The 17,450-nt window shown below is 35.3% G+C and overlaps 1 long non-coding RNA gene across 2 annotated transcripts in view; it reads right to left on the bottom strand.

Annotated features, from left to right (window-relative positions):
• Positions 1 to 1,464: 1,464 nt before the first annotated feature.
• The window catches only part of LOC115943012 (uncharacterized), a 221,002-nt gene continuing 205,016 nt past the window's right edge, over positions 1,465 to 17,450 (bottom strand). For both annotated transcript variants that reach the window (XR_014143465.1, XR_014143466.1), the window contains one exon: positions 1,465 to 3,217. This is a non-coding gene — a long non-coding RNA (uncharacterized LOC115943012). The remainder of the gene's footprint in view (positions 3,218 to 17,450) is intronic.

Here is a 17,450-nt window from a genome sequence, read left to right as displayed (position 1 = left end):
ACATAAGAAACCTCCACCACCGGGTTTCTGTGAATACTAGAACAATGTAGGCAGTCTGTAGGTCAGAAATAAGCCAGAAAATCTAAAAAAAAAAAAAGCTAATCAGGTTGTAATGATATTCTCCAAAAGACATGTATAAGAATATTCATAGCAGAACTATTCCTAATAGCTAAAAAATCAGTAACCACCCAAATGTGTACCAATAACAGAATGGATAAATAAATTTATGGTTATGATCATACAGCAATGAGAACAAATGATCTATAATTATGTACAATTATGCAAACATCTTATAAACATAATGTTGAGCAAAGACAGCCAATATTATGTTGTTGGTACATACTGTATATTTCTATTTATATAAAGTTCAAACTCAGGAAACAATAATCTGTGGTGTTATAAATCAGAATAACGGTTAACTGAAGGGAGGAGGAAAGATACTGATTGGGTGTTGGTAAAGGGGGCTTTCTGGGTTGTTCACAACATGAGGAGGTTAAAACTGAAGAAAACTATTCATGACAATCTGACCCAAAGGGATAAAAACCTCTTCTATCTTGAAAAATAGTCTCTAATATTGTTTCAACCTAAAATATTCTTGCTACATCTCAATTATCACAGACTCTCAGAGAAATCTGTATTTGAATTTGGCAAAACACCAGTTGTGTTCTCTTTGCATTATTTTGCTAGAAAATAAAGTTATTTTTTTCCTATTTACAACAAAGAGAATATGATGAATGTTTTAAAAATAATTATTTTTAAACAAAAAACACTTTTCAACTATGAAAAATAAAAATAATTAACTGTTTAAAAACAAAACCAGAGTGGAGCACCTGGGTGGCTCAGTTGGTTAAGCATCCTACACTTGATTTTGGCTCAGGTCATTATTTCAGGGTCGTGATCTCAGGGTGGTGAGATCTAGCCCCATGTTGGGCTCTGTGCTCAGCACAGAGTCTGCTTGAGATTCTTTCCTTCTTCCTCTACTCCCCCTCCCCCGTTCGCTCTCTCTCCCAAAAGAAATAAATAAAAATCTTAAAAAAAAAAACCAAAAACAAACCAGAGAAACAACAGTAAAAACAAACAAATAACAACAAAAACTCTTCAACATATAATGCATGTTCCAAGTTGGACACTGAATTTTGAGGATTTTATGGATTTTTAAAAATTTTTATGTTATTATATTGTTTTGCTTTTTCCTATTGTTTTCTACTTCTAGAACAACCACTGAATTGTTACACTGCCTGGTTTAATTCCCAATTCTTCTACCAATAAGTGGCAGAATTTGGGGCAAGTTAAATATTTTCTCTGTGCATAAGTTTCTTCCTCTATAAAATTAGGAAAAGAATAGTAACATATCTACAATGCTTTTGTGAAAATTAAATATCATTGTATAAACATTTAGTATAGTTGTTGATGCAGTAAAAGTGCTTAATAAACAGTGTCTTACATCTATATCTCTTACCTGTTTCCTTTAATACAGATAAGAAGCACAGAGCATGATTAGTTGGCAATCACATTTCCAAGTACTCAAACCATAAAAGCATATGTAAATAACAAGAACTAGTACTAAACAGAGGAATGACAGAGGAGTGATGACAGCAAGTTGGTGGGCTAGGATGCCCCAGACCCTCCTTCCTCCTACAGAAACACTGACCCCACAATATGTGGACCAATTCCCTATATGAGATATCCAGACAGTTCAGAGGCTCCTGTTCCCCAGGAGAGCACATGGCCAAAGTGAAGCCAGTGGGAAAATTCGTGGTACTGTCTTGCCATGATCCCTCTCCCTGGCAGAGCATCACACAGTTGAGAGGAAACTCCCACCTCCTGACTTCTCCTTGGGAAGGATAAGAGAAGACCAGACCATAAATCTAACATTCTGTGCTTATAGTTAACAAAACTTCTCACTTAAAAATTTAAGAGGGTAGATCTCATGTTAAACGCTTTTTACCACATTTACCACAATGACAGATGGTAAATAATAATAATTCTAACAGAGGTAAAGGAATAATAACTCTATCAGAAAGAATAGTAACATATGAGGATGGAGTGAAGAAAGAAAAAGGAGAGCCCCTTCTGAAAGGTAACCTCACAAAAACCTGGGATTGTCATCCACACCCAAAACTTTTGATCCCTTCTCTAAAAACTGTTCACTTCGTAAAACAAAACAAAACAAAACAACACTTCTACAAAATTTGCATTTAAGATAGCCAGGTCCTCATTAATGTGGATGCCTACTATGCACATACAGAACTGGCTTGACTCCCTAGCCACCTAAAATGAGTCTTCCATTTTGATTGATAACTTCTTTTTTCAATTTTTTTATGATAAAATGCACATAACATTAAGTTTACCATTTCAGCCATTTTAAAGTGTACATTGTGTGTGGTATTAAGTACATTCATAATTTTGTGAAATCGTCACCACCATCCATCTCCATAGATTTTTTCATCTTGTAAAACGGAAACTCTACAGTCATTAAACAATAACTCACCTTTCCCCTCTCCCACCACCCCCTGGCAACCACATTATACTTTTCTGTCTCTATGATTTGACTACTCTTAAGTATCTCATCTAAGTGGAATCACACAGTATTTTTCTTTTTTTGACTGGTTTATGTCACTTACCATAACGTCCTCCAGGTTCATCCATGTCGTAGCATATATCAGCATTTCCTTCCTTTTAAAGGCTGAATACTATTCCACTGTACGTATATACCACATTTTGCTTATCCATTTATCTGTAGATGGACATTTGGGTTGCTTCTACATTTTAGCTATTATGAATAATGAAGCAATAAACATGGGTGTACAAATATCTCTTTGATACTGTGCTTTTAGTTCTTTTGGTTATATATCCAGCGGTGGAACTGCTGGATCATACGGTAGTCCTATTTTTAATTTTTTGAGGAACTGCCATACTGTTTTCCATATATATGTATCATTGGAAATGCAAGGCATTAAAGACATTGCTGTCAACAGCTTCAGCAGTGATGGGAGATGGAGCCAGTGGCTTTGGCAGCAGTAAAAGAAGATGGGGATGATTCACATATCAGTGACCTCAACATCAGACATCAGCAACAGCTCACATGTAGACTGCAGCAAACCAGTGGTAGAAGGCTGAGGTAACCATAAGCACTCAACTCCAGAGAGCAACTGCAACCTCTCTTGAATGCATCCACAGCAATATCTTGAATGAGCATGAATGATAAACTTCCCTGCTGGGAACACAGGAAACATTACCACAATGAAGTAAAGCAGGAGAAAAAAGAATAGGTGATTATCTTGTAGTTGATGGGAGGATTTGTGCCTGAAGTAGAGGGGAAAAATACCTGCTGAGCAAAGGAGTAGATGGTGGAAGAGCATTTGTGTTTCTAAAGAATGGGTGGGAGCACACCTGAAAAAAATGTGTTCTTTTGTGTGACTATTATTGAGACTTAGTTTATGCCTCAATGCTGGAATGGCCTGGGAATACTGATAAATCAGTAAAATTTAAAAGAATAAGCAGCTAGATTTCTGGTACACCAAGTTTGCTATTTCAGAAATTTCTCCCAAAAAAGGCAAGAAATTTCAGTCAAAAGAAAACATGTCCAAATAATAGTCTCCACATCAAAGATATTTATGATTATTATACTTAGTGTACAAATTATTGTTTTCCTGCTGATATTTGTACCTTTATTCTTACTGTCTTCATTTTGTTTCTAGGTAATTAGAGGCTGAGATCTAGGAAAGATAAAGTGTTTTAAATGCTTCCATTTAAGAATAAAGTTAGTGTTACATTCTAAAGCAAAACTACATGTAGTCACAAGTTAAACAGAGATGATTAAAAATGAGACATTACCATTTCTAATTCATACTGCTGTTTGTCAATGAACATAAACATATTAAATAGTCAACAATATTTGAGACCCTAAGAACTATGAAAAATAGAAATGAGAAAAGCATATGGATTTAGATACCTTGGAGTTATTAAATATAACTCTGATAGTACAGCTTTACTTTTGTATTTGGAAAATAAAATCTAAGAGTAAACATGTCTATATCATATTTCTGCTCTTAATCTTCTTTCAACTCAATCTTTATATTTTAAGTTTATCTCATTTTCTTTTACTCTTGGGATAGCTATATTTGATCTTTCAGTCATCTTATTTTAAAGATTCTGTTTTACTTCTGATTCTGTGCTATTTTCTTTATTTTCTCTCTTTTATTTTATGGTCTATGTTTTCTACGATATCATAGAAAATATCTATTCTCAGTATATTGTAAGTTGTGAATTCTGTTTTTAGTTCCATTAGTGTTTACTTTTATATTTGTTAATGACATTTCTTAAGGGCATAGTTGGCAGCTTATCAAGTTCAGGAATGAAATAAATTCTATTAACTTCCTCCAAAGAAATTATTGAATTACACACTTCCTCGACCTTGTCCCACCTCTCTATACACACCCTAGTTTTTGCTTTTATGCTTTTTGAAATCACTACTATTGTTACATCAAAAAATTATTTAAAAATTATAATATATCTTATTCAAGGAATTGTATTTCTCTCTTATAATTCTACTTATGATAATAATTAGACTCTGTTCCATGCTTAAATAACTCAAAACCCACCACCACCCCTTTCACACTATGAATTCCTCATTCAATTTCTCTAAATGGCTGAACTGAGTGTTTAGATGGAGATTTTGGTAAGACAGATATGTAAGTAATGTATTTCCTGAGCCTTTGGTTGCATAAGAAAACTTTTTTGTCACATTTTTATGGGAATAATAGCTCAGTGAGATATAGAATTCTTGAATCAAATTCATTCTCCCCTGAAAATCTGGTAGATAATGCTCCCCTATCTTCTAAGAGTACAGCACACAGGTGAACAGCACAGGACCTAGAATTATATATATATTTAATTTTGGCTCTGCTAATTACTTGCTATGTAACCTTTATAAATTACATAGCCCTTTCTTTATATTCTACATCTCAGTGTTCTCATCTGTAAAATGGGACAATTATCCCTCAGGATTGATGTAAGAAATTAATGACATGATCTGTATTAATGCTATCTAATAGAGATATAACATGAACCACATATGTAGTTTTAAATTTTCTAGCACTCACATGTAAAAGGTAAAAACAAAAAGATAGGGGTGTCTGGGTGGCTCAGTTAGTTAAAACAGCCAACTCCTGATTTCAGCTCAGGTCATGACCTCAGGGTCCTGGGATTGAGCCCCATAACAGGATCCATGCTCAGCGGGAAGTCTACTTGAGGATTTTCTCTCCCTCTCCTTCACCTCTCCCCCAGCTCACACACATGCACATGCACATGCATGCACACGTGCACTCTCTAAAGCAAATAAAATCTTTTAAAAAAGATCATATTAATTTAAATAATATTTTTTACTTAACCCAATATAGTCAATACTACACTGTCATTTCAATATATAAACAATATAAAAATATTCTTTTTTACTAACTCTTCAAAATGTGGTGTATATTTCATACTTATACCATACAGCTATAATATACATTTATAGCATAAACATATAACATATATAAATTTGGACGTGCTACATTTCAAGTGCCCAGTAAGCACATATATCTAGTGGCTACCATACTGGAGAGTGTAGAGCAATATAATATAACTCAATAGGGTACCTGATACAAACATTCACTAAATTATATATATTCTTACTGTTTTAAAATTATACAGAACTTTTATTTAATATTATACATTAGTACTCTCAGAAAACTCTTTTGTTTTTTAAATAATTTCTTCTGCCTAAATATATGCAGGAGTCTTTTTATTTTTAGCTTAAAAACTGTTTCTTTTTTTTTTTTTTAAAGACTTCATTTATTTGACAGAGAGGGACACAGCGAGAGAGGGAATACAAGCAGGGGGAGTGGGAGAGGGAGAAGCAGGCTTCCCGCTGAGTAGGGAGCCCAATGTGGGGCTCGATCCCAGGACCCTGGGATCATGACCCGAGCCGAAGGCAGACGCCTAACGACTGAGCCATCCAGGCGCCCTTAAAAACTGTTTCTAAGTAAAGTTTTCATTGAAATATAACATAATACAGAAAAAAGCACAAATTATAAGTGCTGACCCAAAGAATATTTACACAGTGAACATGTAACCTCCACTCAAATCAATAAACAAAACAATACCTGTACCTCAGAAGTTCCCCTATCTATTCCAGTTATAACCTCTCCAGGTGACTTCAATCACTATGGTGTTTAATTTTACCTATCTCTGACCTTTATACAAATACAAACATACAATGTGTATCCTTTTATGTCTGGTTTCTTTTGCTCAGCATTATGTTTCATCCACACTGCATAAGAGTTTGGATTATACTTTTCGTTGTTATATAGTATTCCATTGTATGAATATACAAAAATTTATTTATGCATTCTTCCATTCTACTGTTGATAGACTTTTGAATTAATTCCAGTTTAGAGCTTGTGCAGAAACAAGTTAACGTAGCAGACCTGACTGCTATCCTTAGACAGGATTGCACGTACTGTTGGCCTTTGGCTGGTACCTGAGAACTTGGATTTTGGAAGGTTTCCCACCATCCTAATTTTAAGAAAGACTCATTGCACCCAAACTGTAAAAACAATATGGTTTATGTGAACATCTGCTTTCCTTCTGGAAGTCTGGAATTCTGGTACATGCTGCATAGTTGACCGGCCCCAACAAAAACCTGGAGTACTGAGTCTCTCTTGAGGTTCCCGGAAAGACAGTATTTCACAGATGTTGTTACACCTTGTTGTTGGAAGAATTAAGCATGTCCTGTGTGACTCCACAGGGGCAGGATTCTGGAAGTTTTCCAGGTTTCCTCAGGACTTTGCCCCATAAGCTTTTCCCTGTACCGATTCTGCTTTGCTTTGTTACCCTTTTACTATAATAAATTACACTGATGAGCATGACCCTGGGCTTGTTGAGTCCTGTGAGTCCTCTAGTGAATCATCAAACTTGGGGGGTAGTCTTGGCAATCCCCAACACAGGGCTAGGGCTACAATGAATATTCTTGTGTATGCCTTTTGGTAAAAATATGTTAAATACATATACAAAGGAGTGGAATTGTTGGTTCATAGGATATATATTCAGCTTTACTAACACTGAAAAATCGTTTTAGTAGTTACATCAGTTCACACTCCTAGCAATAGTTTATGAGAGTTCTAGTTATCCACAACCATCCTGTCTAACACTTGGCATTTTCAGCTTAGCCAATTTGGTGAGTGCAGAGTGACATATCATTTTGGTTTTAATTTGCAATTTCCTTGATGATTAACTAAAGTTGAGCTTTTCATCTGTTTATAGGCTTCTTGTATATCCTCTATTGTAATACGTCTGTTCGGTCTTTGCCAATTTTTCTACTGGGTTGTTTTACTTTTCCTTATTGATTTTGTAGGTATTCTTTATGTATTCCATACATAAGATCTTTATTATTTATATATGAATGTCTGTATATTTATTTATAATATGACAAATATTTTCTCCCACTCACTCTCCTCATGTTAACTTGTAGTAAGCAGAAGTTCTTAACTTTAATGTAGTTTATCAATTTTTTTTCCTTTATACCTAGCAGTTTGTGTGTCTTGTTTAAGAAATATTTACTACCCCCAAAGTCATAAAGATGTCCTCCTATGCTTCTTCTAAATGATTTACTCTTTTACCTTTTACATTTAGATCTACAATCCACTGGAAATGATTCTTTGCATGTGGTGAAGTCTTTCTTTTTCCTTGAAGTCAAATAACCTCTCCAGAATTTGATTCACAATTGATTACTCTTTATTTTCTCTGTGATAAGATGTACCCTTTTGATCTGTAGGTTTACTGTTTACATCAGTTCAAGAAAGCTTTTCTTTGTAATTATATATTTTAATATTTTCCTGCTCCATTTCTTCTGTCTTTCCTCTGGAAACACTATTGCTTCCCACTCTGATATGCTCTATTTGTGATCATTTCTTTAGAAGTTATGTTATCTTTCTGTTTCATTCTCTTTTATTGTTCTCTCAACTTTATCTCTTATTTTATAGAATTCACAAAAGAGGAAGAGAATAAGATCACAGAAATGATTACCACTGCAAGACAATAACAGCAAACAAGGCAGCTGGGCTCAAGAAATGAAAAAGAAGTCACTATTACAGTAAAAAAGTTTTTTTTAATTACATATAAAATAATACACATACTAAGTAGCATAAGAATTCAAAGGAGTGAGGAATCACATTGGTCCAGGGTTAAAAAGGAATGTACCTCAGAGAAGGTACCTCAGAGAAGTTGGTGAGTTTGATGATGTGATAATAAGAACATTACTGTGGTAAGAGCCAAAATATGTGTAATAACTGGTATTTAGTTATCTTGGCAATATATGGACCATACAAATTCACAATGACAGAATATAATGCATACTATTAAAAATGAACCAAAATCTATATTTTTATTTGGCTCAAATGTTCCATTTGTTCATGGAAGTTTATGAAAGTCAAGCAATAATTAAACATGACATAGAAATTATAATTCTACATTTGATGGATTTTGGATTTCCTTGGCACTGAATATGGCAAGTTCCAATTATGAATCAAACATATGTAAACATCACCATGTTACTTAAGGTTATGTATTAAAGCTATTAAGGCCAGTCTGACGCTTTCATTGAACCAAATGAAAATAAGAACTGAACTTAGTCAGGCTTTTCATAGAAACTAAATATCCTCATCATAACTAAAATCAGCAATGGGATTCAGGAATAAAATACACTCTTTGTGAGCTATTATGTTCTGCATTCAGAGTTGAAATATATATGCATGTAATAAAAGTTCATTCTAATTTCCAGAATATTTCTAGTTACATTCCTTTTTCTGCTTGAGAATTTGCATTGCTCCATGATTAGACCCCTTCGCCTGCTCTGTCATAAACATGATTTCTTTTTCCTTCTGCTGATGTTTCAAAATGCAAGTAAGGTAGCCAGAAGGACAAGTAAGATTCCAAAGAATCTTACTGAGTATCACCATCTTGATTAGTTAATTGCTGACCAGGAAATGGGCCTCCCATTTGCAGCCTCAAAGACCTGACTTTTCCTGGACATTGTCAATGGATCATAATCCTGAAGTATGAATTCAAAGTTCAAATGGATAAACATTCAGTGAGAAATAAGATTCTAAATAGAACTAGAATCTTTGTATTTCTCGCTAGGAAAATGTACATGAGAAACCAAATATAACTAGAGATCACTTTTTTAAAAAAGGTAATTACTTAGAAAAAATAAATATTTACTAGATCCTACTGTAGCATTACATATCTTTTTGCAACAGAGAACAAAATTTCAAATACCTTAGAGGTCAGGTAAGTAATATCAGTTAGCAAAGGAATCTCAAATGAAGACTTTGGTGAACTGAAGGACCATAGATTCTTAACAAAAGAGCTACCAGAAATCTCTAGTTGATCATTGTAATGAGGGAGTATAGATCCATTGTTGACAGATCTTCCGATTTTTGTATGTTCTTTTTCCAGTTTGATTGAGAAATAATGGACACACATGCTGTGTAAATTTAAGGAATATAACATAATGGTTTGATTTACGTATATTTTGAAATGATCACCACAATAGGTTCAGCTAACATCTATCTTCTCATATAGAGATAAAATAAAAAGAAAAGAAAGAAGAATAAAAGAAAAACTTTTTCTCCTTGTGATGAGAACTCAGGATTTACTCTCTTAACAACTTCCTATATATCATACAACAGTGTTAGCTACAGTCATCATGTACCTTGCATTCCTAGTACTTATTTACCTTATAACTGGAAGTTTGTGTCTTTTGACCACCTTCCTCCAATTCCTCCTACCCCTATCCTCCACCTCTGGTAATCACAAGTTTGGGGTTTTTTTCTTTACTTTTTTAGATGCCACATAAAAGTGATATCACAGAGTATTTTGTCTTTCTCTTTCTGACTTATGTCACTTAGCATAATACCTTCAAGTTCCATCCATGTTGTTGCAAATGGTAGGATTTTCTCATTTTTTATGGTTGAAAAATATATATATGTATGTGTGTGTATATATATATATATATATCACATATATATCACAACTTCTTTATCCATTAATCCATTGATGGACACTAAATTGTTTCCATGTTTTGGCTACTATAAATAATGCTGATATAAACATGGGCATGTAGATACTTTTTCAAGTTAGAGTTTTCATTATCTTTGGATATATTCCTAAAAGTGAAATTGCTGAATCATACTGTAGTTCTATTTTTAATTTTCTGAGGATCCTCCATATTGTTTTCCATAGTGGCTGTGCCAATTTACAATCCTACCAATAGTAAACAAGGCTTTCCCTCTCTCCACAACTACACCAGCATTTGTTGTCTCTTGTCTTTTCCACACGGGCCATTCTAACAGGCCTGAGGTGGTAGCTCTTTGTGGTTTTCATTTGCATTTTCCTAATGACTAGTGGTACTGAGCATCTTTTCAGGTACTTGTTAGCTTTTCATTTACCTTCTTAGGAGAATTGGGTTATTTATTTTTTGCTATTGAGTTGTATCAGCTCTTTATATGTTTTAGATAGTAACTCTTTATCAGACATATGGTTTGCAAATACTTTTTCCCATTTTGTAATTTGGTTTTTTTTTTTCATTTTGTTGATGGTTTCTTTTGCTGTACAGAAACTTTTTAATTTGACGTAGTCCCACTTGTTTATTTTCTACTTTTTTTGTGTGCTTTAGATGTCATATCCAAAAAAAATCATAACTGAGACCAAAGTCATGCTTTATTCTAGGAGTTTTATGATTTCAGGCCTTGCATTTAAGTCTTAATCCATTTCAAGTTAATTTTTGTGAGTGGCATAAGATATAGGTCCAGTTTCATCCTTTTATATGTGAATATCCAATGATCCCAGCACCATTTATTGAAGAGGCTGTCTTTTCTCCATTGAGTATTCTTAGCTCCCTTATCAAATGTTAGTTCACCATATATGCTTGAGTTTATTTCTGGGTTCTCAATTCTGTTCCATTGGTCTATTTGTTTTTATGCCACTACTGCATTGATGACTATAGCTCTATAGTATATTTGGAAATCAGAATGTGTGATCCCTCCTATTTTTTCATCTTCTTAGGATTGTTTTGGCTATTTGGTATGTTTTGTGGTCCCATGTAAATTTTAGGACTGTTTTAGCTACTTCTGTAAAAAATGCCATAAGAATCTGGATAGGGATTGCTTTGAATCCATAGATGGTAGTATGGACATTTTAACAATATTAATTCTTCCAATCCATGAACATGGGAAAACTTTGCATTTATGTGTGTTTCCTTCAATTTCTTTCACCAATGTCTTGTAGTTTTTTCATCTCTTCATTCTGTCTATGAGTGTCTTTAAGGCTAAAATGAGTCTCTTGTAGGCAGCATATTTTTGGATCTTGTGGTGTGTGTGTGTGTGTGTGTGTGTGTGTGTGTGTTTAACCCTTAAGTCATTCTATGTCTTTTGATTTGAGAATTTAATCCATCTATCTATAAAGTAATTATTTACAGGTAAGGACTTACTATTGCAATTTTGTTCATTGTTTTCTAGTTCTTTGTAGATCCATTGTTCCTTGTTCCTTATCCTACTGTCTTTTTCTGTGTTTTGATGTCTTTTGGTATCAGTATGCTTTGTCTTCTCTATTACGTTCTTTCTGTGTAATTACTACCAGATTTTCCCTTGTGGTTTCCATGAGGCTTACATGAAATATCTTAAACTTGTAACACTCTATTTTAAACTGGTAACAACATAACCTCAATAGAATTTATATACTTGATACATTACTTCTCTTCCTCTCATATTTTAGGTTATTGCTGTTACAATTTACATGCTTTTTATATTGTATAACTAATAACAGATTATGTATTTGTGGTTATTTTTGCTACATTCTTTTTTTAACTTATAAACTAAAGTTGTGAGTTATGCACCATTATTACTATATTGCAGTCTAATCATGACTATATATTACCATTACCAGTGAGATATATGCTACCTTTTTGTGTTTTTATGATGTTAATTAGCATTCTTTTATTTCCACTCAAAGAACTCCCTTTAGCCATTCTTGTAAGGCAGATCCAGTGGTAATGAACTCCCATAGGCCTTCTTCACTCTTTTTCATTCTCTCTCCTCTCTCTCACTTTTTTCCTGCTCCTCTGACTGGGTAATTTCCAATGTCCCACCCACCAGGTCATTGATTCTTCTCCATGGTCAAGTCTACTTTTGAAACTCTCTATTGAATTCTTCAGGTCAGTTATTGTATTGTTCAACTCTAGAATTTATGTTTTTATGATTGCTATCTCCTTGCCAAACTTCTCATTTTGTTAATGCATTGTTTTCCTAATTTCATTTAGTTGTCCTGTGTTTTCTTATAGTTCCCTAAACTTCCTTAAGAGAATGATTCAAAATTCTTTGACATTTCATAGATATTAATTTCTTTAGGGTCAGTTATTGGAGCTTTATTAATTTCCTTCAGTGATATCATATTAACCTGATCTTTTGTGATCCTTGATTTTTTACATTGGTATCTGCTCATTTGATTAATGCGCTCCTCTTCTAGACTTTACAGGTTTGCTTTGGCAAAGGCAGTTCCTCACCAGTCAGCTCAGTTTGGGTTTCTGGGTTTGTCTGTTGATAATGTCTTTGGGCAAGACGAACCTGCTATTATGGTCCAATTTTGGGCAAGGCAACTGTTTGAGTTCTAAGGATGAGGATGGGAAGGTGTTCCACTGGCTGAAAACAGTTGGATAGGACTGCTGGCTACCCAAGTGAGGTTGCAGGTGGGCTCTGCAGTTGCCTGAATTCTCTGATCAGGCTTACATATAGTTGGGACTGGGTACTATATTCAGTGGTGATGGCATTATGAATTGGCTTCTCTGTACCAGCAGGGCAAGCGTCTAGGGCCCAGGGCTTATATAGCTCATTGTTTGGGGACCTAAATCAGGCCTGAGTGTACACTTAATTCCCTGGTCAGGTGAGGCCACTAGTTTTGCTCTATAGACAGGGGAATCCACAGAATGTGCTCTCTATTTAAGTGCCACTGTAAGCACTTGGCAGTTGAGTGGGCTATACAGCTTACCATGTGCTCTGGTGAAGTTTCCTGTTTGGATAGGCTGAAGGGTACATTCAGCAATAAGCAGGGTTACAAATTAGATTCCCTGCCTGGGTGCAGTGAGAGAAGAGCTCTAAAACTGGTAAAGCTCTTGTCTTACCTCAAGCCAATTTGCATCCCAACTTCCCTGGCTGAACAGGGCCACCGGCTTTGCTCTGTCTGAGATTTTCTTGGCTCGAACACCTCTAGGCTGCAGAGCTTTCAGGTGTTTTCATTAGCCCTTCTGGTTAGATAGGGCTGGAAGGCACTCTCCACAATGGGGTTGTGATTCAGCACCTTGCCCATGCGTGGGCAAATAGGGTGCTAGGGCATGCAAAGCTCCTCATTTGAGGATCCAAATCAGGCAGATCTGTATCCTTCCAAGTTCCCAGGTCAGAATGCACCCCCAACTTAGTTCTGCAGATGAACAGTTGGAATTCCTACTTGGGCACTTCAAGTATGAACTCAGTCTGCCAAGAACTGTGTGCTGTTTCAAGACTTTCCCCTTCTCTAACACAGTCAGACTCTCAGTGGCTGGACCCTGAAGATTCCCCTGTAAATCTCCATGATATGAGATCAGAATAGGGACTCCCAGAAAGTGACCCAAAATGCTGTGGGAGGCTGGCTGTCCCACCTGGCTTCTCTTTTCTCACTGGAGGAACCAGAGGCTCGGGGGAAACTTCTCCACATGGTATTGCACTGTCCTGGGGGAGGGGCAAACAGTCAACATGTAGTCCCTTCTGTTACTCTTCTAATGTAGTCTGTCTTGGATTCTGAGGTGCTGATGGTGCTTCAGCTTCACCTTCATGTTCTAGGATTTTCTCAGTGGTGTCTTATTCTTGAACAGATATTAGTTGCTCTTCTTATGACAGGGAGAAAAGTCAGAAATGATCCCTGTTGACATCTCTGTGACTTCATCTGATCTTCTAATTTTTCAAGAAACTCCGGAATTTCAAATTTTAATGTTTATCCTCATATTTATAAATGTTTGAAACTGTAATAGAATAATGGCCTTCCAACTATACCCATGAATCCTCAGAAGCTATAAATATATAACCTCATCTGGCAAAAAAGATTTTGCAGATGTGATTCAGTTAAGAACCTGAGATGGCGAGACTATTTTAGATTATCTAAGTGGGCCCAATTTAATCATAAAGGTCCTTAAGAGAAAGGAAGAAGCAGGGAAGGAGATGTGATGACAAAAGCAAGGGTCAGAGTCAGAGAAATATTTGAAGGTACAAAGTTTCTGGTTTTGAAGATGGAACAGGGGAGGGGAGACAAGTAATGCAGGTGGCTTCTATATGCTAAAGAAGATAAGGAAACCCACTGTACCCTAGAGCCTCCAAAAGGAATGCAGCCTGTCCACACCTGTTTTTTAGCCAAATAAGATCCATTTCACACTTCTGGTTTCCAGAAATATAAGATATAAATTTGTGCTGCTTTAAGCCACTGCATGTGTGATATATTATTATGGCAGTATTATGAAACTAATGCAATATTTAAAAAAAAACTCTAAGCAAGCCAAGCTAATCATATCTGTGGGCCAAGTTCTAGCCTCTAGACTATAAAAATAAGTACATTTGAGAAGATATTAAAGACAGCCTTACCAACAGAATAGTAATGTTTAAAGTGTTAACTAACTTGGGCGCCTGCGTGGCTCAGATGGTTAAGCGTCTGTCTTCAGCTCAGGTCATGATCCCAGGGTCCTAGGATCGAGTCCCACATCGGGCTCCCTGCTCCTTGGGAGCCTGCTTCTCCCTCTGCTTCTCTCTCTCTCTGTCTCTCATGAATAAATAAAATAAAATCTTTTTAATAAATAAATAAATAAATAAAGTGTTAACTAACTTAAGATGAACTCTTCCCTATAGAGTACAGGGTTGCATACTATCAGTATTTTATGGCTTGACGTTCCTTTCTTCTTTTTGTGTTTCTCTACCCAACCAGTGTCTCCTGTGATTGGCTTATCTGGGTTTTACTCCAGTCCTGTTGGTCCAGTAGTCAGCCAGTGTCTTTAAGATAGCTTTGTAGATCTCTTCTCTAAACACTTTGTGTGTTGTTTTCATCATATAACTCCCACAGGACATCTTTCTTTACTTCCAGATTCTCAGAGGAAGCTTCATCGTAGCTCTCAAGTGCAGTCAATGCATGATAGAACACATAAATATTAGTGACATACAATAAGGGATTAATGGATTAATCAGTCAATAAATCTGTGGAGGGAAAATCTAAGACATTAAAATATGTTCAGAAATACACATCATGAACAAAACCGTATTCATAATATTTTGCCTTTCCTATCCATGGGTATTTGTTCCCTCAAATGGACTTCAAATTCCCAAGTCTAGTCACATATTGCTTTTGTTTTATCATTAAGCCCAAATACAGTTGATCCTTGAATAACAGGTTTGAACCATGTGGGTCCACTTATACATAGATTTTTTTTCCATAAATACAGCACAGTACTGTAATGTATTTTATCTTCCATAAGTTTTTCTTAAAAACATTTCTTTAACTTAAAGAATACGGTATATAATACATATAACATATAAAATTTATGTTAATTGATTGTTTATGTTATTAGTAAGGCTTCCAGTCAGTGGTAGGTTATCAGTATTTAAGTTCTGGGGGAGCCAAAAGTTATTATGTGGATATTCAACTGCATGGGTGGGACAGTGCCGCTGTGTTGTTCAAGGATCAACTATAGCTTACCATTCAGAAAAAAAAAAGATCTACTAATCCCTCTTTGTATAGTCATATTGTTTTATATAACTTTCATTTTCATTCTTCAATCTTCTATAATGTTCAGTGGTGCCCTATTTTCTTCCACATCAAATATAATCACCTTATCCCACTATATATCTTTATTACTCTCTGACACATAACTCAATTCTTGAAACTGAAACTTAAAGAGGTACATTGTCTTGCACAAGGCTATATAACAAGTAAGCAGCAGATATAAGATTCAAATACAGCTCTACCCAACACCAAGCCCTCCTTCTTTTCACTGTATGCCTCACAGATAAACATGCCTTATTGGGTGCTACTTCACTGTGTTCACTTCTTACTAAAACCGATCTATTCAAATTTTACCCATCCTTTACATCTGATTCAAATTTTGCTGGCTTCCATTCAAAGATAATATATTTTGTGAGAAAAATCATTAACATAATGCTAAAAATGTCAAATTACAATATATTAACTTTAAAGTACACTTTCAAACAGAAAATATAAAGCGGAAAATTTGAAAACTCCATGAAGCAGGTTGAACTTGATATATGGGAAAAACAAACAATGGATAAGCGAAGAGGTTGCAGGGAGGAACCTATCAAATGATCCTGGAGAAGCTGGAAAAGTAGGACACAGACCTCTCAGTTCCCAGCAGCTTCCGGTAGGATGGAGCGGCCTGACCAGCCTAAATCCCTCTTAACACCTTAACACTCATGGAGTCCAAGAACTAAATGGAGACACCAGAATAGATGAGCCAAGAAAAAAAAAAAATCACTGTTATGAGAGCCTGCCCTGTTTTGATGGATTGGGATAGAGGGGCAGATAATAGGAATGCAGTGAGCTCCCAAGTGGATCAGGAAAATGTCACCACTCAGGAAGAGAAGACCAAAAAAAATAAATAAGTAAATAAAAATAAAATGAATGGAGGGCAGAAGAATACCAGAAGTTTACAGGAAGGAGAGGAAAGTGAGGTAGATATTCAGCAAATAAACATAGCCTTTTCTGTCAGGCCAGATTCATTGGATTCGAGGGGGAAAAACAGAAAGGTAGGAAGGAAAGGAAAGAAAGAAGGGGGGGGAATAAAAAAACAAAAGGCAAGGGAAAGAAGGAAGAAGGCATTTGTCTTTTGCAATTGCTTTTATATAAGTTCAATCTAGCAAAAATCTAGCATTGAACTATGGGATTCATGACTACAGTTTCTCCTAATTTATAAGAATTCCAGGTTTATTGAGAGCTGTTATTCATACCTTTTTTTTCTATTCAAATAATTCAAAAGACCACAATAGAACCACAACAGAGCAATATTTTATAAAGGATGCTACTTCCTTGGTATCACCCACTCCAGACACAGAAACTTAATTGCAATAATTAGATAAAATTTATACCTGGAAGAGATGCTTTAAATAAAAACTTAAATGGATTATTTGAGATGATGAAGCTCAAACTATGGTATGCATGCTATATGTGTTTTACTCTAAAGTTAACTTAGGGATACTTAAATTTTTTAAAAAACTAAATAATATACAGTTGGGATCCAATATGAACTTCCATTTTCCTCCTCACCAATCAAGACAGTTTCAATTCTTAGCCACGGTAGAACTTTCTCTTCGGCAGTCTAAAGAGAA

Source organism: Leptonychotes weddellii, chromosome 3 (genome assembly GCF_054177405.1).
Source record: "Leptonychotes weddellii isolate Sample4059 chromosome 3, ASM5417740v2, whole genome shotgun sequence".
NCBI classification, from domain to species: domain Eukaryota; kingdom Metazoa; phylum Chordata; class Mammalia; order Carnivora; family Phocidae; genus Leptonychotes; species Leptonychotes weddellii.
Note: the sequence above shows the minus strand (reverse complement) of the source record. Positions and strands in the feature narration are given on the sequence as shown.